We start from the raw sequence: 27,496 nt of genomic DNA, 5'->3' as shown, positions 1-27,496 counted from the left end.
AAACTTGGGATAAATGTTTGACCAACCTGCTGGGTAGTTTTATTTAACCCAACTATGGTTTAAATATTACTGTATTGCTCGCTTAAAATGAACCCAAAATATGTTGGAAATGAACATTTCTTAATATGTTTAATAAATGAACATTAAGTTTAATAAATAGTAATTAAATAAACATTTATTAAATTGCTTATTAATAAATGTTGACCTTTTAAATATTATTGTTGCCTCTAGTAATTATGTGTCTGATTTTTAATTTCCAACCTATTTTGCGTTCATTTTAAGTGAACAGTACAGTAATTTTTAAACAATAGTTGGCTTAAATAAAACTACCCAGCACAATGGGCAAACATTTAACCCATTCGCTGGTTCTGTCCATATTTATCCTAACTTGGGTTGTTTTTAACCCAGCATTTTTAGAGTGTATATAAATAATACTAAAATAAAATATTAAAATTAGGTAAACAGTGAGTCATTGAGTGGATGCATTTATGATTCAATATTATTCCAGGTGCTTCTTCATTCTTTTACTCTAAAATTGCCAGGGAAAAACACGGATTCAATTGCAGGTAACAGAAAAGTTTTATTTTGCTCTCACTGAGCACAGGGGGAAAAACAACAGGAACACAAGAGAGAGAACGTCCAAAACAAGGTCCTAGCGTCGCTTGTGACGCAGCGTAGAAGTCACTCTGCCTAGAGCGCTGTCCGTGACGCAGCGTTGAAGTCTCACCAAGTTCCCCGGTGAGAGCGTTGAGAATGCAGAGAGGGGCTGGAGCGATGCATCCAAGTCTCAATGGACACAAAGATAGCCAGGGCAGGGAGGAGAACAAAAAAGTCTGGCGGAATGAGAAAGAACTGTTCAAAACAAAAGAAACAAAACAGAACAGCACTTGGAGCCTAATAGACACAACACAGCAAGACTAGGCAAACAAGAAGAGAAGGTCACGAGCGAAGCGTTAGCTCAAACATACAACAACGGTCTGACAAAAGACTGAGCACAAGGGGATCTAAAATAGGGGAAAGCAGACGAGGGATAAGTGGCAACAGGTGAGACAGAACACAATTAAGGATGAGGATAACGAGTGGGAGGGGAAAACGCCACACTGACAGCAGAGCACATGGAGAGCTGTCAAAACAAAATTGATGAGCTTAAAGACAACAGGGCACGCAGACACAGAGACAAGACAACAAAACATGGCAAATCAGACCGAAGTCATGACAAAAATATTCATATATTTTAAAACATCCATCCATCCATCCATCCAACCATATAAATAATCTGGGAAAAAAAAAAAAAAAAAAAAACCAACATTAAAATGAGGTCAATAGTGAGTCATTTCACTACTTTAGTTTGGGTAGATGGATTATAAAATATAATATATCATTTTCCATCCTTTTAGTCATTTCTAAAACTTTAACTAGCAAAGGCCAGTAGCAGCTGCAAAAAATTCTTTAAGTTCATAAAACTATTTCTGATAATTAGTTCATAATTACAACCAAAATGTTTTGTATTTAAGGGATTTATGCACCAGTAATATCATCCATTGGAGCAAAGTCAACAGAACAAACTAAGATTTAGTAAGAGTTACCAATAGAATTAATTACACAAATCAGTTTCATTTCAAAAGATGATTAAAATTATGAAAATAAACTTGACGTCCTCTGTCAATCCCTCTCTGCTTTTGTGTAAATAATCAAGGTCCAATCTTGACCAGAGATGATTTCTTTTATGTCCTTTTATAGAAACATTACATTTCTGTAGAACAGGACTGATCCAGTGGCAATTATTTTAACAACGCCATCAATTCCATTCTATACAGAGCGGCATCTATTGTTCTAAATCTATTGTTTTGAGAGCATTTTGCTGAAATATCCTGTACATTATTTACATTCTCCGCTGTGTGTTCTTTATATGTGCCCTCACATAATGTCCTTGTTGAGGGTCAGAGGTCAAACTCCAAACTATAGTGCCTCATCACAACATCTATTGAGTGAAATGAAGTGTTTGGTCTGGTCCACATGTTTGGTCTCTACACTCCTGACACAACGTAAACATGTCAAAACACACAAAACGATGTATATATCCGCTAGTAGTGGGATGAACAACTGTAGGAAAAGGTGGGAAAAACGGGGTCGTGGCCGTGGGCAGGCACCAGCTCCAAGGCCCTCTCGAATGTGAAAGGGTAGCGGAATCCCTTTCTGACGATGAGATCGTTGGCGAGGTCACAGGTGGTGCAGCAGCCGACCAGCTTCGCCATGGGGTGAGGGAGCACGGGTGTTTTGAAGCTCACCAGGCTGATGTGGTCGTTGCATTCGTGCAGGTCACAGAGAAGGAGGAGCACCAGCGCGTCTCCGACCACCGTCAGAAGCTTTAAGTTGTCACTGATCCACTTGTCCGACGTTTGGGCCCCCAATGGGAACCAGGCTCAGGAATCCATGCATCTTCGAGATCCTGTCTCTGTCAGAAGTGCTTGTCCTGAGGCTGACTGAGTACTGCCTCGATTGATGCAAGAAGGTCCACCCAAAGAAGAGCTCCTCCAATGCCAGCTCCATTTGGAAGGCTGTCCAGCTGCTTTCATAACCACCTCTCCTTCTGTGGCCCAGGAGCAGGTTGCGCAGGGTCACGGTCAAGTACTCCGTCATGGGTCGCAGCACATGTTGCAGGCCCAAACCATTGCTGTTGGTTTTAAGGAGCACAAGCATCGGAGTCATCTCAAGGAGCATGGTTAGTGAGGGCAAGTTGTAGAAGTGAAAATGATAACTGCGTCGAGCTGAAACTAGCAAAAAACACTTGCCTCGTGCCTGGCACCACATTGCAGCGGGTGTATGATAGGGCCTATAGTCACAGACAAATGTCAAAGATTATATCAGAAATCAGCAAGTGAGTGATGGAGCTGAGATTTGACCTAGCTTTTCAGACAGATCCTTATCTTAATCTGAACCTCTATAAAAAAAAAAATAAATAAATAAAAAAAATATATCTCATCATCATCATCATCATCATCTAGATTACTGCAGCTAAATAATGCTTCTGACAACCTTCTGTGGTCTAAACCAGTGGTCCTCTGCTGCTGAGACGCAACCCAAATCTCTTCAGATGGCAGGGAAAACGCAATGCTGAATACAATGCCAATATGCATCTAAACACATACCATATTTTCCAGAAAATACACTTGGGGTCAGTAAGATTTTTTTAATGTTTTTGAAAGAAGTCTCTTCTGCTCACCAAAGCTGCATTAGTAAAATCAGTGATATTATGATATTTTGTAGTATACTGTAAAGTGTAATTTATTCCTGTGATCAAAGCTGAATTTTCAGCATCATTACTCCAGTCTTCAGTGTCACATGATCCTTCAGAAATCATTCTAATATGATGATTTGCTGCTCAAGAAAAATCTTAATTTGTGTTCCTAAGATGAATGAAACTCTTACGGGTTTGGAACAACATGAGGGTAATTAATGACAATTTTCATTTTTGGGTGAACTAACCCTTTAATTGCATTAACACAGTACAGCACATTTCAGATGATAGAAATAGATGATTTATATTTTGCAAAATATAGTAATCATGTAAAGTTAGGACAGAAAAGTAGACTTAAATTTAAGAGGTAGGAGAAAACTACCCATATCTTTTGTTGCTGAGGTCTGAGGACATGCATCTACTATGGTATTTGTGCACAATCACATAAACAGGTCAAATTACAGATGCCAACATGAACTTTTTAAAACCATGAATAAAAATTCCCAAATTAAAAAGAGAATAAAACCCAGATGACATTAAATACAGGTTCGGGATAAACATGGTTTGTGCTGAACACAAAGTGTTTGGTTTGTGAATTATCAGACGCCGACAACATGAAGCCACTGGAATCAAGACACACTTACAAACCAAAGCTTTCAATTGTCCTGCTCTGTCCATCTCGTGTTATTAATTTTGCACACTGTTATTTTGCATATGCAATCGATGCTAATATTTAATTTAATTTACACACTGTGATGTTCAGTCTGGTTCTGAAAAGGCCGTTTCGTATATAAAACACGTTGAAGATAGAACATGTACACAAAATAATGAAAATAATGAAAGCAAATAGAAATAAAATGCTGTTTTGAATTAAAGTAAGATGCTCCTTTCTTACTCCTTTCAAATGCCATATTATTAATTTACTTATTACTTCCTGCAGCAGTAATTCATTACACTACTCATTACAAGCAAGTGTAGCGATTAGCCTATTATAAAATGGTACAAACATCATATCTCTGCCTCATCATATGAGCAAAGTCCACATTAGATCCGATCAGAGGTTATTATTTTCTCCATAAACAATCTTGTTTTTGTATGTGGTGCAGATATGATGCTAGACTATGCTGAGACAAAAGCACACAGTATCTATTCTAGGACAGGTATTTTCTTTTACCTGTGTCAAGTCTCCTGTGAGCTGATCACAGCAGACTCAAGGGCAGGACAAAGATCTCAAATACTAGCCAATCCCTGAACAAACCTCTCAACATAACATAAACACAACATAAAGTCGAAGATAAACATATAACACACACAACAAAGAAAAGATAAGCATAACATAACTTAAGGGGCGGGCGATTTTATTTCAAGATAAGGACATCATGAATTAGTTTTTACTAGGAAAAAAAAAAGGCTTTTTAAATTTTAGATAGCAGTGAAATTTCACAATTTCCATTGTTTCAACATCAAAGCAAAAAAACTAATACTAGCCTAACTTATGTTAGTAAAAGGACAAATAAACAATAGAACAAATATTGAAATAAAAGCTCTATTCAGTTATTTCAGGTAGATGTATGTTACGACAAATAACAAAACAACTTAAATAACAACATAACATTAAACGTAACTTAAAATTAAAACATAAAAGACAACTTAAAGAACATAAAACATAACAAAAACATAGCATATAAACACAACGAAACATAAATTTAAAAAAATAAAACAACAAAATAAAACCAACTCACTGGACGCTGGTCAGGGGCTGGAGCCCTCACTGGACGCTGGTCAGGGGCTGGTACTGGCTCTGACCAAAAGCCAATTAGCCATAGGTCCTCCGCAGGTTGGGAGGACGAAGCTCTGGGAACATGGGACGAGGCTCTGGAATGGTGGCCATCTTGGGATGAAACTCTGGAATGGCGGCCATCTTGGGACAATGCTCTGGAATGGCAGCCATCTTGGGACAATGCTCTGGAATGGCAGCCATCTTGGGACAATGCTCTGGAATGGCAGCCATCTTGGGACAATGCTCTGGAATGGCAGCCATCTTGGGACAATGCTCTGGAATGGCGGCCATCTTGGGACGAGGCTCTGGAATGGCGGCCATCTTGGGAAGAGGCTCTGGGATGGTGGCCATCTTATTCTCTGGACTGAGGACTGGGATGGTCTTAGGCACTGCGGATGGAGGCAGTGAGGCGAACTTCAGCGTAAATTATGTAAATGCTGGGTCTGTCACTTTGGTCCCCAGGTCAGCGCTGTTGAAGACCCATTTACGTGCCTGGGGAAACACAGGAGGGCAGAAATGGATGGATCCATTGGAGGGGTATGTGAAGGGAACCGGCGTGGGGTGAGCTGGTGAGGCCACATGTGTTTCCGATGGGGCTGGATGAGGATAACACTCCCTTTATCTAACTTCCTCAACTTCAAAATTTGAACCATTTAAATAGAGAATGAGATTAATCAACTCAACTACAGAGAAATAACAAGCAGGTTCGCTATAACGAATTGTCTCCTCATCCAGTCCCATCTGAAACCACACACTGAGAGAGGCATCAGGCCAGCTAACCTGATGGGAGAGCTCAAGAAACTCCTCCACATACCTCTCCAAATGACGACCATTCTGCCTCAGGTCCCACAGGCGGTCCTCAGCCAGGATCATCCCTTTTAGGTCCAGTCTTCTGTTTTTGTTTGTTGGGTCTAGCTTTCTGTCATGGTGGTGTTGCAGTATTCAAACGCACGACGAAGGAGATATCTTCAAGAACATTTAATGGAGTACTGTGAACAAGGAACAAGGAAAATCACCGGGAAAGTACCTTACAACACCATCTAACATAAACAAAGCTAGACAAAGGACAGACAGAAACTGAAGGCTTAAATACACAGCAAACAAGGGGTTAACAAGACTAAATTAACAAGATACACCTTGAACTGAAGACACTAATTAATTAGTAACCAAGGAGACAAACAGGCAGACACACAAGGAGAACTGAAACAATTAACAAACTAGAAAACTGACTATGAAACTGAAGACAGGGAAAAAGCATGAAAACAGATAAAAAACAAACTCAAAACGTGACAATTGGCATCCTTAGTAAATATGAGCAAAGGTGGCTGTGAAAATAAATCTGCATTGTTTATCCTTTTGATCTTTCATTCAAAAAATTCACAAAATTCTAATCTTTCATCAGAGTAAAACAATTGAAAGTGGGAGGAAAATCTCATTATGAAATAAATGTTTTTCTCCAATATCTCCATGTTGGCCACAATTATTGGCACCCCTAGAAATTCTTATGAGTAAAATATCTCTTAAGTATATTCCCATTCATATTTACATTTTTTAGCACACCAGGGTGACTAGGAGCATGAAATTGTCCAGCCATGACTTCCTGTTCAACAGGAGTATAAACATGAGGTAACACAAAGGCCAAATTCCCTTAATCATTCATCACAATGAGTAAAACCAAAGAATATAGTTCTGATGTGCAGCAAAAGATTGCTGAGCTTCACAAAATATAAAGTGGCTGTAAGAAAATAGCTAAAGCATTGAAAATCCCCATTTCCACCATCAGGGCAATAATTAAGAAGTTCCAATCAACAATCTAAAGATGTTACAAATCTGCCTGGAAGAGGACGTGTTTCTAAATCGTCCTAATGCGTGGTGAGGAGGAAGGTTTGAGTGGACAAAGACTCTCCAAAGATCACAGCTGGAGAATTGCAGAGATTAGTTGAGTCTTGAGTCTCAGAAAGTCTAAAAAAAAAAATTACCAAACAGCACCTACATCACCACAGGTTGTTTGGGAGGGTTTCAAATCCTCTACTCTCTCCAGCATATTCAGTTGTCAGACAAGACTGGAACTTCAAATGGGACAGGCTTCTATGGTCAGATGAAACTAAAAAAAAAGAGCTTTTTGGCAGCAAACCCACCAGATAGGTTTGGTGCACACAGGGATAAAAAGTACCCCATGTCCACGGTTAAATATACTGCTGGATCTTTAATGTTGTGGGCCTATTTTTCTGCTGGAGTTCCTGGACATCTTGTTCAGATACATGGCATCATGAATTCTATCAAACTTGGCTACTGAGCACAAAATGAAGCTTCTGCCATGACCATCCCAGTCCCCTGACCTGAACCCTAAAGAAAATGAGAGGAGTGAACTGAAGAGAAGAAGCACCAACATGGATCTGGGAATCTGAAGGATCTGGAGAGATTCTGCATGAAGGAATGGTCTCTGATCTCTTGTCAGGTGTTCTCCAAACTCATCAGGCATTATAGGTGAAGACTCAGAGCTGTTATCCTGGGAAAAGGACGTTGCAATAATTGTGGCCAACGTGAACTAGAGAAAAACATTTATTTCATAATGAGCTTTTTCCCCCATTTTCAATTATTGTACTTAAATGAAAGGTTAGAATTGTCCATTGTCCATTGGTCATGCCTTAACTTTGCAATTTCTAGTATTGCATTAGTATTGCATCCTTCTCATGAGCAATAATTTTTTACTTTTCAGTCGGAGTTAAATCTCTTTTTGGCTCATTTTCCCTGTAAAAGAAAACCTGCCTAATAATTCTGCACACCTGAATATAAGGTGTTTTTCATTTCCAACCTTTATGAACATCTATATATAACACATATAAATGATTAAATACAAAATTAATAGTAGTTATTAAGATTGATGTGGTTTAGAATTGGTAAAATGTGCCTGGAAAAAAAATATGATCAGAAAATCTACTTGCCTAATAATTCTAAACACGGTGGAAGAGCAAAGCGGCAATGGAAACAACACAAGTCGCTACACTTCAACATAAATTACCTAAAGTAAATATACTGACATGAAAAAGATAAATAATAAAACAAACAAAAACAATGAATTTAACCCAATCCATGGTTCAATGATGGTTCTTTAATGAATACTATGATACTGAATGGCTGTCATATTTTGTTGGAAACTGAATTTCCCTAAATGTTTTTATTTGTTTCTTATATAATGAGGCTCTGATAAGCTCCCAGAATGCCGATCTATCTCTAACCTGCTGACCTCGACCATACCCCTATCACGCACTTTTCACCAATCGCGGTTCCCCTGCCAGCTCTACAGCGGGAAGAGGAAGTAGGAAGTTGGACTGTGTCGGCATCTGATCTACTGTGAGCCAAGAGAGATGCTGTTCACAGGTCACAAATCCTGAGTTCTTGGATTTCATGATCTCATGCTAACATAGTAAGCTTTCACCAAACTCTGTGTTCAGGAAGTTGCTCCACGTAACATCCATTGTTGACGTTTGGCTGAGAGTGTGAGAGATTGAGGAGATCCAGCTGGTATTAAACGCTCTGGGAATGTCAACACCGGGTTATTTGTGCAGCTGAGCAAGGGTCTTAAGAAACTCTTGGATTAAAGGGAAAGATCAATGATGCCTACTTTGAGATCAAAGACCTTTTCAAGCCACCGGAAATACAGATCTGTCTATTTTAAGAGAATAAGCCTCATATAAAGAGGAGAATTAATATGCCGTCAGATCCAACACTGTCCTGATCATTCAATATGAGTTTCTTGGCAAAGCTGCATCATATTGGTACTGAATCACAAAAATCCACACTGAAACATGCCAACTAGTTTTTAGCTTGATTATATTTAAGACATGGAAAAATCTGCCAGTGCAGTAAAATAAAATACACGAATATTAAATATACAATCTGCGGCTGCTCACCTGACTTTAACCCTCCAAATGCACCTTTATGTTTACTTTTACTTTAAATGCGACATGAACAGAAATTGCGATTGTCTTTCCTATTGTGATGTGTATGAAGAGAATGCAGATGACTCTCAAATGAAGGGCGGGACTTGATTTTGTCAAATGGTGAATTGATTAGATTTTTGGCATTTGCTAATTGCTGCGATCACACTATAATAAGTTCACAAGGTAAACAAATGCTCTATATTTTAATAATTAATCATAGGTCACATGTGCCTCATGGGATAGAGCTGTGATGAGAGAGAGAGAGAGAGAGAGAGAGAGAGAGAGAGAGAGAGAGATAGATGTTAAAGGTCTGTATAAAAGGTAAGTGTGTGTAAGTGAGAAGGGTGAAAGAGTAAAACACACTCTCTCTCTCTCTCTCTCACACACACACACACACACACACACACACTAATGCTCTCACTCATACACACTCTCTCTCACTAACACACACACCACACACACTCACACACACTCTCTCTATCTCTTTCTCTCTCTCACACACACACACACACACACACACACACACGCTCTCTCATATACACACAAACTCACACTCTCATACACACAACATACACACATACACACACACACACTCACACACTCTTTCTCTCACACACACACACACACACTCTCACACAACACAGACTCACACTCTCTCTCACACACACACACAACATACACACACACTCATACACACACACACACACACAAGCTCTCACTCATACACACTCTCACACACAACACTCACACTCTCTCTCACACACACACACTCTCTCTCTCTCTCTCTCTCTCTCTCTCTCTCTCACACACACTCTCACACAACACAGACTCACACTCTCACACACACACAACATACACACACACACACACACACTCGAGCTCTCACTCATACACACTCTCACACACAACACTCACACTCTCTCTCACACACACACACTCTCTCTCTCTCTCTCTCTCTCTCTCTCACACACACTCTCACACAACACAGACTCACACTCTCACACACACAACATACACACACACACACACACACACACACACACACACTCGAGCTCTCACTCATATACACTCACACACAACACTCACACTCTCACACACACACGCACACACACACGTACACATGTACTGTTAAATGTACCATTGTTAAAAAAAAAATCCTACAAATTAATCATCTTATAATTTACAGTGGAAAGCAGTAAACCGACATTCGTACTGTAACATTTCACATTTGATGGTTTTTAATTTTATGTTTCTTCATAGTTTTTTTGTTATCAGTGATGTACATTAGGGTTTTATGTTACATCTTATGTTGTTAAATCAATGTTTATTGCATTCATTAGTGTCATAAGTGTTATCATGATGATACAATTTAAAAAAAAAAAAAATTATTATTTTGCTGTTTTTACAAATAAAAAGGTGGTTTTGTCATATTAAGCCCTAATTTGTCCCCAAAATTATGGTTAAGAAGGTACATAAACACAATTCAAAATTCCACAGCATCTTCTCTACATGCTTCTTGAGAACTCAAATGTGCAAAGGTTTACTTCCCATAATGCAATGCAATCAACATCCCACATATTCAATCACATTATATCTACTGTTGTGTTACATAACACGTCTGAAACACAAACCTGCACATGCTTATAACAAGACTTCTATTGTTTCTATATGAAGTTATATAAAGTAGAAAATAATAAGTAAACAATTATTGTAAACAATAATTGTAACAATAACCCATCCTGAGATCTGACGTAGATTTATTGACACTTGTACACACACACACACACACACACACACACACACACACACACACACACACACACAAACACACACACAAACAAACACACAGCAGATGCTCTTTTATCTTCCACCTCCGGATGTGAGGAAACCCCATCCTCATCCCAGTGTGGAGAACAAACACAAATACATTATTTACCACCTACACACACACACGCACATTCATATTCATATAAATTCCCACACATGCACAACAACAAATTCTCTCCCACAAATGCAAACACAGAGTTTAAGGCGAGACACTACAGGCAAAAAGAAAATAATTCATGCACTGGTCAATTTTGAGATTTTAGGCTCTTTGGCTTTTCATATCGTGTTGCTTCAGAATAGTGGAAATAAACCATTCAAAATATTTTATTGCACTTTATTTGCGCCTGTAGTTTTCAATTACAATCCATATTTTAAAAGTCTCCACTTCAGCAGCTTTACATACACCAAATTTTACAGTTTTATTCCTATTAGGGATGACAATTTACATAAATTCCCATAATCGATCGTTGTTTAAATTAACAATTAAAAAGTAGAAGCTTGGCTTTCGTGTGCACTATTTACTTATTCATTCCCTCGATTTGCTAAATCATGTGCACGATTTACTATTTCGTTCCCTTGGTTTACTAAATAGTGCGCATGATTTACTATTTCGTTCCCTTGGTTTACTAAATAGTGCGCATGATTTACTATTTCGTTCTCTCGGTTTACTAAATAGTGCACATGATTTACTGTTTCATTCCCTTGGTTTACTAAATCATGCGCACGATTTACTTTTTCGTTCCCTTGATTTGCTAAATCGTGTGGACGGTTTACTCTTTCGTTTTCCTCGATTTGATAAATTGTGTGTGGGAATGAAATAGTATATCGTCTGCACGATTTAGCCTACTGTTTTTTTCCTGCATGTCATGTGCGGAGCTCCATACAGTATAAAAGAAATATGAATTAAACAAATTTTTCAGGTACCAAGGCTCGAAATTGCGACCATTTTATTTAATGCGTGCGACCTCAAAATATATTTGGGAGTATGTGTGCGAGTGCAAATAATCGTTGAGGTGCGACCTGTTTTCATTTCTCTACAAAACGTTCGCTACTATGTGCCTGCTGTGGGCTGATACAGTGACCGGTTCACCATTCTATAACACACACGCAAAATGTAAAGAGCTGAAGAGAGAAGATGAAAAGAACAGTTACAGCAGGGCTCGACACACACTCGCACACAACACTCACACTCTCTCTCACACACACACGGTGGTTGTGTTGTATTAAGCCCTAATTTGTCCCCAAAATTATGGTTAAGAAGGTACATAAACACAATTCAAAATTCCACAGCATCTTCTCTACATGCTTCTTGAGAACTCAAATGTGCAAAGGTTTACTTCCCATAATGCAATGCAATCAACATCCCACATATTCAATCACATTATATCTACTGTTGTGTTACATAACGCTGAATGTAAAGAGCTGAAGAGAAGATGAAAAGAACAGTTACAGCAGGGCTCGACATTAACACTTGAACGCTTAGAATAAACTTGAACGCTTTAAATGATTTTATTACATTTAGTGTAAGCGGCGATCAAAATAATAATATATATTATGTACTGACGTTAACAAGGTTGCGCAGCCTCTCCAGGAGAAATGGAAACAAATGAGCATAGCACACACAAACTCAGTTAACGTACTGCGGTAAAAATTCAAAATGTGGAGTTTTTATAACATACGATACAGTTAAGCAACATCACATGACCAAGAAGAGTGCTCTCTTCCACCATCATGATTGAAAATGTGACATTGATTTCATTCAACAGTTGAATAAACAAGTAGTTAAAATTAAATAACTTACATTTTAGACACAATATTGACTTTTTTGTTCTGTTTCAGCAGCGAAAATAGTTCCAAACAAAGATCACAGCAGAACCATCACACATCTCGCAGCAACACTCGGCCTTGTTTTCATTACTGAATGATTCAGCTTTTTGAACGAATCGTTTGAGTCAAAGATTCAATGACCCTTTCATAAAGAACTGCCTCATTCTTAAATGAATCAGCCATTTGAATGAATCGTTTGAATGAATGACTCAATAACTTACTCAATAAGGCGGTTTAGTTTCATGTTTGAAAGTATCATTCTTTCCAACATTTCTTATTTGTATATTCATTTTTTTTAAAACAAACTCATAACATCAATTAATGCAGTTTTAACTTTTCAGTGTAAATGATTTAATTTAATTGGTAACAGCCCCATAAGTGTCTTATTATTCTAGAAGTTGTGGTGGTCCTAAATTTTAGCTGGTGCTCCTAACTTTGTGAAGTTAGGAGCACCAGTGCTACCAAGTAAAAAAGTTCATTTCGAGCCCTGGGTACAGTAGGTTATTTTATATGTAGTTAGAATTAGTTCAGGAATTTGCGATCGTGCTTATAAGCCGTGTGTGAGTCAGCGTTAGCACCGCATTGAGTTCTTTTTCACTGCTTATTGTGCTTAACACTTTATAACACTGAGCACGTCCCAAACTCACAATCGCCTTCTAAGAGAGGCAGTGTGACAGTACGAGGGCCGCTTCGAGTTCCTATTTAGGATATATTGCACATATAACTCTTTTTAACATCAAGCACATCCCGCTCTTTATATTCTCATCCATGCATTTCATCACTCTGAAGTGTCAATAGTGCTATATATTTACATACTGTGATATACAGTGCCCTCCACTAATATTGGCACCCTTGGTAAATATGAGCAAAGGTGGCTGTGAAAATAAATCTGCATTGTTTATCCTTTTGATCTTTCATTAAAAAAATTTACAAAATTCTACATGGGGATTTTCAATGCTTTAGCCATTTTCTCAACAATCTTTTGCTGCACATCAGAACTATATTCTGTGGTTTTACTCATTGTGATGAATGATTAGGGGAATTTGGCCTTTGCGTTTCCTCATATTTGTACTCATGTGGAACAGGAAGTCATGGCTGGACAATTTCGTGCTCCTAGTCACCCTGGTGTGCTAAAAAAAAAAAAAAAAAAAAAAACCTAAATATGAATGGGAATATACTTCAGAGATATTTCACTCATAAGTTTTTCTAGGGGTGCCAATAACTGTGGCCAACACGCGTTGGAGAAAAACATTCATTTCATAATGTGAGTTTTCCCCCATTTTCAATTGTTTTACTTAAATGAAAGGTTAGAATTTTGTGAATTTTTTGAATGAAAGATCAAAAGGATGAACGATGCAGATTTATTTTCACAGCCACCTTTGCTCATATTTACCAAGGGTAATTGTGGAGGGCAGTGCACTGTACACGATATAGCAAAATCTCTAATGATAGACATTTTAAACTGTTTTAATGATTTACAGTACCGGTTTGGACACATTCCTATTTTTAATGTTTTTGAACGAAGTCTCTTCTGCTCATCAAGCCTGCATTTATTTGATCAAAAATACAGAAAAAAACAGTAATATTATTACAATTTAAAATAATGGTTTTCTATTTTAACATACTTTAAAATATAATTTATTTCTGTGATGCAAAGCTGAATTTACTCCAGTCTTCAGTGTCACATGATCCTTCAGAAATCATTCTAATATGCTGATTTATTATCAATGTTGCAGACAGTTGTGCTGCTTAAAGGTTTAGTTCACCCAAAAATGAAAATTCTGTCATTTATTACTCACCCTCCTGTCGTTCCACACCCGTAAGACCTTCATTCATCTTCAGAACACAAATTAAGATATTTTTGATTAAATCCGATGGCTCAGTGAAGCCTGCATTGACAGCAAGATAATTAACATTTTCAATGCCCAGAAAGCTACTAAACACATATTTAAAACAGTTCATGTGACTACAGTGGTTCAAATGTAATGTTATGAAGTGACGAGAATACTTTTTGTGTGACAAAAAAAAAACAAAATAGCGACTTTATTCAACAATATCTAGTGATGAGCGATTTCAAAACTCTGCTTCATGAAGCTTCGAAGCTTTGCGAATCATTTGTTTAGAATCAGTGGTTCGGAGCATGTATCAAACTGCCAAAGTCACGTGATTTCAGTAAACGAGGCTTCGTTACGTCATAAGTGTTTAAAAATTTCAACGGCTCACGTGACTTTGGCAGTTTGATACGTGCTCTGAACCACTGATTTGAAACAAAAGATTCGTAAAGCTTCGAAGCTTCATGAAGCAGTGTTTTGAAATCACCCATCACTAGATATTGTTGAATAAAGTCTTTATTTAGTTTTTTTGGCGCACAAAAAGTATTCTCGTCGCTTCATAACATTAAGGTTGAACTGCTGTAGTCACATGAACTGATTTAAATATGTTTTTAGTAGATTTCTGGGCATTAAAAGTGTTAATTATCTTGCTGGCAATGGAGGCCTCACTGAGCCGTCGGATTTTATCAAAAATATCTTAATTTGTGTTGTGAAGATGAATGAAGGTCTTACGGGTGTGGAACGACACGAGCGTGAGTAATTAATGACAGAATTTTCATTTTTAATTTTTTTTTTTTTTTTTTTCAGGATTCTTTGATGAATAAAAAGTTAAAAAAGACCAACATTTATTTAAAATAGAAATCTTTTGTAACAATATACACTACCGTTCAAAAGTTTAGAGTCAGTTTTTTTTTTTTTTTTTTGAAAGAAATTAATACTTTTATTCAGCAAGGATTGGGTAAATTGATAAAAAGTGACAGTAAAGATTTATATTGTTAGAAAAGATTTCTATTTTGAATAAATTAATAAATTCATCAATGAATCCTGAAAAAACTAAAAAAGTATCACAGGTTCCAAAAAAATATTAAGCAGCACAACTGTTTCCAACATTGATAATAACCGAGTATCAAATCAGCATATTAGAATGATTTCTGATTTCTATTTTCCACAATCCCCTCTGTAAAAACTCTAATATGTCAATAAAATCAAACAAGAATTTTGTATCTAACTTCATCCAATGTTCAGATTTCTGTTCTAAAAATGTATGCAAGAGTGTGCATATTTAATCAGATAATGCATCATTTGCATATTTAAACAACATTTTAAAAAAAAAACTATTTTCTTAATGTACTGTGATGAATCAACTGGGGAAGCGTGGTGATATAGTTACATTTTTTACCCTATTTACCTGAAGTCAGTCATCACTAACACTAGTGCTCATACACACTATTACATTTAAGCGTGAACATGATCATCCCGCAGCGTTTGTGCTCCAGACGTCTTGTTGAGGAGAGTGTCGTTACTTTACTAAGTGTTGCACCATTTTCAGAAAGCAGGTGAAAAAAAATCCCACATATGCACACTGAACCCTGAATATCATCACAGAGACTTGAGGAACTGCATATCAACACCTTGGACCCTGAACACCATAGCAACTGCATATGAACGTCATGCCAATCACCCACAATATCGCATCACGTCGGTGAGTTTGGGGAAAATGGGGAAAACACCACTCACGGTTAATTAAATGTCACAAAAACATCACATTCTTTCAGAACTTTCTTAATTTTTGTAACAATATGCGATCAAAGAAAAGTCGTTTTCCTCCATCAGCGCAGAGGGAGTTTCTGATCCTGCAGACGTGGCTGTTATGGCAGGCAAGAGTGTCAAATGATGGTGACAAGGTTTTAGGGAACTTGATAGGATACTTGTTTTCTGCAAGCTGTTTTTTTTTTTTTTTCTGGAGAAACAGGGATGTTCTTTCCAAGTCTTTCTTGAGTTAATGACATTAACATTGTTGAAAGTGGTGGGTGATGATTATATAACACACACACACACACACACACACACACACACACACACTCTCTCTCTCTCTTAATTAGCATACCTCTCTTTAATCACACAGGCTTATTCATTATTCATCGCCGCAGCAGAATGAATTATTCAACAGTCACATTTCCGCACAGAGGAAGAAGAATGTGAGGGATTGCCAGAGTCTCTCCTGTCCCCGCTCATCTCTAAATGACACAACAGCATCATTCGGTTTTTTTGTCCTCCTTTATAAATCATTCTGTCTTTCTTTGATTGTAAACAAAAGCGTGGTGGGGAAAAAACGGACAGATTCAGGCACGATTTGTACCTAAATATGCATTCTAAAAAATAATGCATAATATTAATGATAATCTTGAATATAAACCTTGAATTGTACTGGACAAAAAAATATTTTAGATAATAAAATGTTTAAATGATAAACTAAAAAACCTTAATATGTATGTCAATCTTAAAAAAACAAATAATAATAAAAAAAAAAAAAAAACTTACATCCTACTGGACAAAAATTAAATGTTAAATATATGTCAGTATACAGTCAAACCAAAAATTATTCAGACACTAGATATAATTTTGAATATATTTTTACTAGTGGGTGCAGGACACTATAGTTCATTTATGTAAGTGAGGATAGCAAAATAAACTGACATATTATACCCAAAAATTCTTCATACAGTGGACTACCAGTAAAACTGATAAAAATTTGGAACCAAAAATTATTCAGATACTTTTACCTGACCATGTTTTGCTTAAGTGTTATCTGACATAATTAAGATTATTTTTTTCTGACACAGTTTAACTCTGAGATCTTGTCATATTTTATTACCATTTCTTTCAACTATAGTGAATAAACTGTATTAATGAATGAAATGTTCAAGGTGTCTGAATACATTTTGGTTTGACTGTATGTCCTACTGGACAAAAAAATTAACATAATATGTTAAATATATATGTCAATCTTAAACAAACAAAGAAAAACTTAGATCCTACTGGACAAAAAAAATAATAATAATAATAATAATTAAAATGTTAAATATTAATGTCAATCTTGAATATAAACCTTGAATTGTACTGGACTAAAATATTTAACATAATAAAATAATTAAATGATAAATATGTATATCAATCTTAAACTAAAAAACCTTAGCCTAAATCCTACTGGACAAAAAAAACAAAAATGAATTAACATAAAACAATTAAATGTTAAACATATGTCAATCTTAAAAACCTTTTTAAAAAAAAAAACATAACATAACATAATATGTTAAATATATAAGTCAATCTTAAACTAAAAAAAAAAAATTAGATCCTACTGGACAAAATAATAATAATAATAATTACAATGTTAAATATTAATGTCAGTCTTAAAAATATACCTTGAATTGTCCATGACAAAAAATATTTAACATTATATAATTATTAAATGACAAATATGTATGTCAATCTTAAACTAATCTTATGTTCTACTGGATGAAAAAAAAAATTAACATAATAAAATTATGAAAATGTAATTAAATGTTAAATATTAATGCCAATCCTAACGGACAAAACTTATTGGGCAAAACTGCTCCATTACCAAACACTATTTTACACAGGGTATCCCATAATCCTCTGCTCTGCTGCCAATTATCCGTTCAAAAGAAAAAGAGAGAGTGAAGCGGCTGAAAAATGCTGCACAAAAAGTCTTCAGAGACGTTCACAACATCTCTCTTCTGCTTCTGTTTCACTCAATTAGTTCTGCTTTCCATCAACACCGCTGCATTTGCATAAGCCACCCACCCTCACACACACACTTTCTTACACACACACACTGATGGGAAGTTAATGAGAGCTGGTAGGAGAGGACGCTCCTCTCCACATGAGAGACTTCACACTGTTTTAAAGCTTCACTGACGGCATGAGGAGGTGCAGCGCTTGCGGTTTGCGCATCAATGGCAGGCAGAGTTCATCCATGCCTGCACTGGATGATTTGAAGGTTTTGTTACATATCCTACAATTCACAACAACAAAATTGCCCAGGGAAACACATTAATTCTCAGAGCCTGCTCTTTCATGGCTGAGAAGACTTAATTGAGCTCTCAGTTAATCAAAGCATCAAATAAATCTCCTAAAATCCCTCAGGAGAAATAAACTCACAACAAGTCAATAATTTGAATGCAAGAACCGACAAAATGCATACTGTACATGAAGCAAGTCGCTTTGGATAAAAGCATCTGCCAAATGCATGCATGTAAATGCAAATATAGTATAGAACTATCTGTTTAAAATTGATATTTCAGGTTCTAGATTTAACCCCGTCAAGCGCTGTGACATTGTGCAGATCACAGATCGCTTTGGGAATCACTTCACTGAACCAACATTCGTGTTTTGGGAATGAACTGGAATAGCTTTCTGCCTACATGATGAAAACTAATGGAATATTTCAATCATCCAGTCATCCCTCTGCATCTGAAACATCAACACAGATGATGATGATGATGTCAGGAGGAAAGTTTTTGTCGCTCAAACACAGTTTTATATGGCGGCTCCATATGGGGGTCGTATTTGTCACCCGTCATCCTGTTCTCATCATGTGCTCCATCTGCTCTGATGGGGCTGAAATGAGCCACAAAATTCACCAAGAGACAAATAAACTCTGGATGCGGCTCATCTCAGGTGCATCAGAGTGTGTGTGTGTGTGTAGGTGTGTGTGTGTGTGTGTGTGTGTGTGTGTGTGATCTGATTCACTGTTCTCAGTGTGTGAATGGACTGGAGGAAGTCATATATTTCTCTGGTGTGTTTCAGACAGCACTATTATCAATTTTATTAATATTTTGTATTTAAGTAGTTTTTATTTTTATATGTTCATATTTTAATTTTAGTTAAAGTTTTGGTAATTTTGTTGTGATGTTTTTATTAATAATTATCTAGGTTTTAGTTCAGTTTTAGTTATTTTAGATCAAGTTAAACTAAATGAAAATGAGAAATGTCGTCCTGGCAATTAGCTGAAATAAAACTGTCTTTATATATAATTTTTTTTTTTTTTTTTTTTTTTCTTTTTTTTTAGTTATAAAATCCTGGACAGCACAGGTTTTATCAGCAGGAACGGGAACAGATTTGGGGTCAGAAAGCGTCAGCACTGGATGAGCTCACGGCTCATTAATCAGCCACTTAATTTTAGACACTGCTGGGTTTAAAGGGTTAGTTCACCCAAAAATGAACATTCTGCCATCATCAAGAACCAATAAGTTTCATTCTCGTGTTACGCAGCACATTTGAGCTTCTTCAAGAACCAGTGAGGTTCATTCTTGTGTTACGCAGCAAGTTTGAGCTTCTGCAAGAACCAATGAGGTTTGTTCTTGTGTTACGCAGCACATTTGACGTTCTTCAAGAACCAATGAGGTTCGTTCTCGTGTTACGCAGCACATTTGACCTTCTTCAAGAACCAATGAGGTTCGTTCGTGTTACGCAGCAAGTTTGAGCTTCTTCAAGAACCAATGAGGTTCGGTCTCGTGTTACGCAGCAAGTTTGAGCTTCTTCAAGAACCAATGAGATTCGTTCTCGTGATACGCAGCACGTTTGACGTTCTTAAAGAACCAATGAGGTTTGTTCTGAAGAACCAATGAGGTTTGTTCTTGTGTTACGCAGCACATTTGACGTTCTTCAAGAACCAATGAGGTTCGTTCTCGTGTTACGCAGCACATTTGACCTTCTTCAAGAACCCAATGAGGTTCGTTCGTGTTACGCAGCAAGTTTGAGCTTCTTCAAGAACCAATGAGGTTTGTTCTCGTGTTACGCAGCAAGTTTGAGCTTCTTCAAGAACCAATGAGATTCGTTCTCGTGATACGCAGCACGTTTGACGTTCTTAAAGAACCAATGAGGTTTGTTCTGGTGTTACGCAGCACGTTTGACCTTCTTCAAGAACGTGTGAGGTTCGTTCTTGTGTTACGCAGCACGTTTGACCTTCTTCAAGAACGTGTGAGGTTCGTTCTTGTGTTACGCAGCACGTTTGACCTTCTTCAAGAACGTGTGAGGTTCGTTCTTGTGTTACGCAGCACGTTTGACCTTCTTCAAGAACGTGTGAGGTTCGTTCTTGTGTTACGTAGCACGTTTGACCTTCTTCAAGAACGTGTGAGGTTCGTTCTTGTGTTACGCAGCACGTTTGACCTTCTTCAAGAACGTGTAAGGTTCGTTCTTGTGTTACGCAGCACGTTTGACCTTCTTCAAGAACGTGTGAGGTTCGTTCTTGTGTTACGCAGCACGTTTGACCTTCTTCAAGAACGTGTGAGGTTCGTTCTTGTGTTACGCAGCACGTTTGACCTTCTTCAAGAACGTGTGAGGTTCGTTCTTGTGTTACGCAGCACGTTTGACCTTCTTCAAGAACGTGTGAGGTTCGTTCTTGTGTTACGCAGCACGTTTGACCTTCTTCAAGAACGTGTGAGGTTCGTTCTTGTGTTACGCAGCACGTTTGACCTTCTTCAAGAACCAATAAGGTTCATTCTCGTGATACACATCTCGTTTGACCTTCTTCGAGAACCAGTGAGGTTCGTTCTCATGTTACGCAGCACTTTTGAGCTTCCTATCTATCTATCTATCTGTCCGTCCGTCCGTCCATCTATCCATCTATCTATCTATCTATCTATCTATCTATCTATCTATCTATCGTTCTAGATAGAACTATAGATAAATAGATAGACAGACAGACAGATAGAACGATAGATAAAACGACAGACAGACAGAAAGAGATAGATAGATGGGGGTCTTTAAAGAGTGGCACCATTATTACCCAGGGACAAAGACATAGAGAATGAAGAGATGCCAGCCATTGGCACACTGCTCCGGCACAGCACAGGTGCCACTACTGGCTTTAAGAGATCGTTTCCTTCTGTCATAACTGCGCCTACACACACAATCTGCCGCCAGCTGGAGTCTCACTGGGCAGCCTGCGTTCGCTCTCCCGGTGCATTTTCACTAGGATGCGAATCAGTAAGGCCATTTTGAAACTGTACAGGTAAAAAAAAACTGGGCAGGAGAAATGTAGGATGATCATTTGCAGTGCCAGCGCTGGCTGGGTCTGACTCAAGTGTGCTGATGATCAGAGTAAAGGAGCGAATGATGCGTCAGCATGTTGGCACTGATGCCGGGACACTGGGACACAGGCTCCAAAAAAACCCTCAAATTACTTCCTTCTCTTGAGTAGCTCATCAGTCAGTATTCACACAAGACGGAACGAAGTCTGCAGCCAAACATATTTGCTGGTTTAAAGCGAACAATAAAAACTTTTTTCTGTGATTCAGACACAAGTGAGCATTTGAGATTTGATGATGGACATCAAGAAGCATTACACTGTACCCTCATATCTGATTTTATGTCATCTCAGAGACAGAACGCTGTCGCAAGCACCCCTCATTACGTCAATCCACAAACACACACACACACACACACACACACACACACACACTCTGTCATACTGCATCAGTCAAACCTGAGGGAGTTTCAAGTGATTAAGTCAATAAATGTGTCCAGAAGAAGCAGAGAACTGACGCGTTACAGACTCGCAGCGGGAGGTCCACAGGCGGAAGAGAAGAGCTTTAGGATCTTCCTAGAAGGATGTATAGAAATCTGAAGGAAATGGATCTCCCTTCCTGGTCTCATAAACGTCAAGGCGGAAGATGTGATAAGAAACACATGTTTACACAAAATAAAGTCTAACAATGTAGAAAAACAAGGCAATGATGACTGGTCGAAACAACAAACTTTTATTTATATACACATTGCAAACCTAAAAACCCCCCCACATTGATCATGTGTTTATGTCTAACTTAACATCCTTTTAGGCCAAATCCTGATAAAATTATTTTGAATTTTATTTTGAGTCTAAACCTTCAAATAAGAGACTCGCAATGTTTCTTTCTAACATCTCTCGTTTTTTTCTGATTGCGATATCTCAGCTCTTATGATGGAACAGATCTGTCATCCGACAGGTCAAAACAAGGTCTAGCAAAGTAAATAAAAATTTTATATGGGATAATATAATATTATCAAAACACTGAAGGCCAACTGAACTGTTTTCCTGTTTTATAGCAGATCATATAATCTCTGACAGCAGTTCAAAAGTCAACCGAAAAAAATAATAAAAAAAAAATCTATCATGTAAGACCTGGTGTAAATTTAGACATTGCAAACATCACTTCTGGGTTTTTATGGGTGCTTGAAACCTTGAAAAACAATATTGATCTGTGACAAAGACAATAGCTGATGCTTAATCTTTAATAAAACTAGTAGCATGGTCCTAGACAATGAATCAATTTCATGCCGCTTGATTTTAATTGTGAAAGGTGATGTACAGCCATTCATGTCTGAATAGGAGGAATCCCTTTTTCTCATTTGTAAGTCAAATGAATAAATGTAAATTTGTAAAATAAAATGTATAATCTCATATAACAAAAAATACAAGTGAAACCTGTCCTGACCTCACTGAATGTTTTAGGCAAAAACTTGATGTTCAGAACTTTTAAACTTTACAAAAGTGAAAGCCAGAGTAACTTTTCCACACACAGAAACTGGGTCACACAGTAAAGGACAGACAGTTTTAAGCGCTCAGATGGACACGGAGTCTTAATAACGCAGTGGGGGTGAAGATCTGCACATTCTTCTGACTGAACTTCTTAACCCTGTTTCACCCTACGGCTATCGATTAAATGTGATCTAATGCGATTTTAATATTGTTATATTGTGATTGTAACATTGTTTATATGGAGAACCTCAGACAGTCAGAGACAGACAGTTCTGACCAACTTTACTGCTGCTAATTTTATCCATTGTTTGTTGATTGTGTTGCAAAAAGAGAGTGTTGTATACTGGAATGGATAGAAAGTTATGAATGAATGAATGAATGAATGCACAGTTGAACTGATAATAAAAAGACTGTCAAGTCACATTAAGTAAATAAACAGTCAATTTTTACTTTATGCCTATAATTGTGAAAACTGATAAGTGATCTATCTAGACTGATGATAGATAGATAGATAGATAGATGGATGGATGAACGATAGAACAATGGATAGATAGATGGATATATAGATAGATAGATAGATCATTCTGTCTGTCTATCGGTCTATCGTTCATCCATCCATCTACTATCCATCTATCTATCGTTCATGCATCCATCCATCCATCCATCCATCCATTGTTCTATCTTTTATCCATCCATCTATCGTCTGTCTGTCTGTCTATCTATCTATCTATCTATCCATCGTTCTATCATTCATCCATCCATCCATCCATCCATCGTCTGTCAGTCTATCGTTCATCCATCCATCTATCTATCTGTCCATCTATCTGTCTATCGTTCATCCATCCATCCATCGTTCTATCTTTCATCCATCCATTCATCCATCTATCCATCTATCGTTCTATCATTCTTCCATCCATCATCTATCTGTCTGTCTATAATTCATCCATCCATCCATCGTTCTCTTTCATCCATCCATCCATCGTTCTATCATCCATCCATCCATCCATCCATCGTCTATCTTTCTATCTACCCATTATCCATCCATTGTTCTATCATTCATTCATCCATCCATTCATTCATCCATCGTTCTATCTATCTATCTATCTGTCTGTCTGTCTGTCTATCTTTTTATTATGGTAGGTTGCTTTTAAACCAAATAAACACAAGAAATTACTGGAAATGTGTGATTTTAAGTAACAATAAAACAACAGGGATGAGTGATTGTCAGGTCTAGTATCATATAATGTGTTATGGTATATACAGTGCACAGCATAAATGAGTACACCCCCTCTGAAACTTCTGAAAGTCAGCAATTACTCAATTACTTAGAAGACATGTTAGGGTTCTTTAGAGATTAAGTTCCAGCAAGTCTGCTTAATCAATTACCAAAGAAGCATGTCAAAATTATTCAGGAAAATAAGATTTTCTTATCAAGGTGATAAAATTCCACCTAAAAGTTACTAAATAAAATGAAATAAAAATGTTCTGGTGTAAGTTTAAGGCAATGTTTGATCAACAGTTAAGTATGTTGAACCAAAACATTTAAAGAGAAGTCATTTCTTGACAATTAACCCACTGAATCATTCTCAGACTTAATGCTGACAACAATGGAAGCACTTGGGAGAGAACTGTCAGGAGACTTACTTCTTAGCACAAAAGAGGACAGTGGTACAAGAGAATGACCAAATCATTGTTTTAAGTGTGAAATATAGCAAAAGTAACAGAAATTCAAAAACAATGGACTTGTGACAAGGTCCCTGAAATAATCAGTAATAATAAATGGCAATAAATAATGCCATAGGTGTTTTTTATGAAAAAATTAAAAATAGTAGTTTATTTTCATAAACTAAATGCTAAGCAGAATTTTTTTTCTTTGCTTATTAGAGTCTTGGGTGTGTCAATGAAGAACAACAACATTAATTTTGAGGCATTTATATTTTTTATGTAGTGTCAGATTTTTTACAAAAACTAACACTTAGGTCCATAATGGACAAAAATGTCCATGCCAAAAAACTGTCATAGAAATGTTATATATTAATATTTTTTTTCCTCTTTCACTGACTGTTTTTTTTTATCAGCATCTCTTCTATTCATAATTACCAAACATTCATTAATTTTCAGAATTTTAACGCTTTACAAATCGGTTTCTTTACATCCTCAGCTTCTAATGCACCTGTGTGCTCACTGTCAGTGGGCAACACTAGCTTCAGAGCTTCCTCTGCTGAGTAACGTCTCTTCACATCTTGCAAACAATGAAATGATCAACCCCTCAAGCACCACATATTTATAGGTTTGGCTGTGAGGACACCTGTGTGAACTCAAACTTTGTATAAAACCTACCAGACTAAACAATCAGCATTTTCTTGTGGTGAAAACTAAAACAATGTGTTTAGGGGCTTCTGAACTTCTGCTTCAAATTCAAGCGTACCTTTTATCTCCATACAAAAACAATAACAAGTGAAAAAGTGCAATCAAGGGTTAAGATGCATGTTTGGTCGAAAAAGAAAAACCTCAAACCTTCTTTGACCTTTTTCATAGTTTTCACATGGCCCTATGACCCTGCCAAGGGTGTGACTCATACATGGAGTGGGATTTTTGATTGCCAGTACAATATAATTTCTTTCAAACTAATTACACACATTAAATTTTCAGTAAACACATGCAAACTACACTCTGACATCCTTACCAACATACCCACACAATTATAGCTGCATTATTTTTCCAATTGACTCCATAATATGCATAAGCAGAAAACACAAATAAAGCGAGTATTTCTTTTATATGCCAAATTTGAAAATATGGCACAATCTAGTAAAAAATGGTAAAAAAGTAAAATTTGAAGCCTTGCCGATAGAATGAATGCCTATTTGCAAATATTGTATCATTTTATAGTCAAATGGCCCTGGGTTAAAAAATTGCAGTTTTAATGGGTTTCAATGTGGACATTTTTGTCCTTAAGGTCCTGAGTGTGAGTATTTTTTGTACGGAGGGTAAAATTGATTTTTTGAAGGAAATGAGGGTAAAATATTAAAATTCCAATAAAAATAAACACCTGAGCCAAAATTCATGGAGTTGGCATTAACAAAGGCACACTGAAATGAACAAAAATGTCCATAAGGTTGCACAAGGGTTAAACTAAATTGGCTAATTTACTTATTTTATGGCTATTAATGACATATATTTCTCAGTTTTTATTATGTATATGTTTAATACATTTTAGTTCTGCCATCTTTCCATGAATTGCATTAGTGATCATAAAGAAAATACATCTTCAGAGGGGGTGTACTCATTTATGCTGTGCACCGTATAGCATCACTGGGTAAAAAAGTTGGTAACAATGAGAGAGATTCCATGAGAACCATCGGCTGTTTTTACAGAGCACTTCAGGGAAATTAATTTTGTATTTGTCTATGACACGACGGCTGTTTACTCAGTATTTCAGAATATGTGACCTCAGTGAAAACTCAAAGACTGTGATTGTGTATCGAGCCTGAGGGAGAGGCTGCTATTCCTCTGATATTACTATAGAGGGCGCGCTACGTGACTCTCAGTCATATTTGAACAAGCGCGTTAGACATTTTGATCTCATATTACGTAATATTTGTACTGTCAGTTATTTTATCAGCCAAATCTTACACTGCCTCCTTTGCCTCTTCAGAAAAACACAACAGAACTATACTAGAGTAGAATGTACGGTGTATTTTTTATTTGCATGTTAGCCTACTTGCACACTGTTCCCATATATCTGCATCTAAAACAATTAGGCCTGCCTATAAACGCGGGTCGCCCACTCATGGGCGCCGCCATGTTGCGTTGACCCGAACGGACTATTTTGCAGTTCAGCCGATTTAAAAAAAAACAACAAACAAATTTAAGATAAACTTACCTCAAACTCTGTCTGTCATTTTACAGAGATCTTCACCTGTCGACCTGAGGTGAAATCATGGTTCCTACAGAGCTGAAGGGTGCCGTTGAGGCGACTATAATATAAACGCAAAACAACAAATCAGCTTTTTTATAGGTTAGGAGTAATGTAAACAATATTCCGAATTAAATTATTTTAAGTTTGATCTCTTTTAACGGGAGTTTGCCACAATATACAGTATGATGCAGGTGCAAGGTGATCTTATCAGGATAATTTCTGCAGTGTGAACTCACCTGTGAGATCAAAATTAAGTTGTTAGTTTCCTTATATGTGCATAAGGGTTTCTGTAGCCATTTAGAATCATTATTCTGCGTACAGGTATGTAAATATATAAATGTTTTGGTAGTGTGAACCGTTTGCCAATAAAGCGAATCTTGAGTCTAGTAAGTAATATGTTGTCTCCCCCTCGTGGTCAACATGACACCTGCATTTTTGTGTTTTGTATTTCGGTTATTTTAGATATTTTTAATAGTATTATTATTTACATAATTGTATATTTTTATATTATACAGGCCACTCGAAAAATCTTAATTAAATGTTTTACTACATGTTCCGTCGAGGAAGCGTCCTGACGTAAA

At 37.0% G+C, this 27,496-nt stretch overlaps 2 long non-coding RNA genes across 2 annotated transcripts; one reads left to right on the top strand and one right to left on the bottom strand.

The window, feature by feature from the left end:
• Nucleotides 1-560: 560 nt before the first annotated feature.
• On the bottom strand, nt 561-27,361 carry LOC127513128 (uncharacterized). Its single transcript, XR_007930336.1, has 4 exons — nt 26,880-27,361; nt 5,833-6,007; nt 4,981-5,510; nt 561-833 (listed from the first exon to the last, which is right to left on the bottom strand). It is a non-coding gene; the product is annotated as an uncharacterized LOC127513128 (long non-coding RNA).
• LOC127513135 (uncharacterized) lies at nt 15,074-21,083 on the top strand. The gene is made up of 3 exons (XR_007930343.1): nt 15,074-19,978; nt 20,256-20,561; nt 20,664-21,083. It is a non-coding gene; the product is annotated as an uncharacterized LOC127513135 (long non-coding RNA).
• Nucleotides 27,362-27,496: the final 135 nt, after the last annotated feature.

This window comes from Ctenopharyngodon idella, chromosome 5, assembly GCF_019924925.1.
Source record: "Ctenopharyngodon idella isolate HZGC_01 chromosome 5, HZGC01, whole genome shotgun sequence".
In the NCBI taxonomy this organism is placed as follows: domain Eukaryota; kingdom Metazoa; phylum Chordata; class Actinopteri; order Cypriniformes; family Xenocyprididae; genus Ctenopharyngodon; species Ctenopharyngodon idella.
This window is presented reverse-complemented; position numbering and strand designations above follow the sequence as displayed.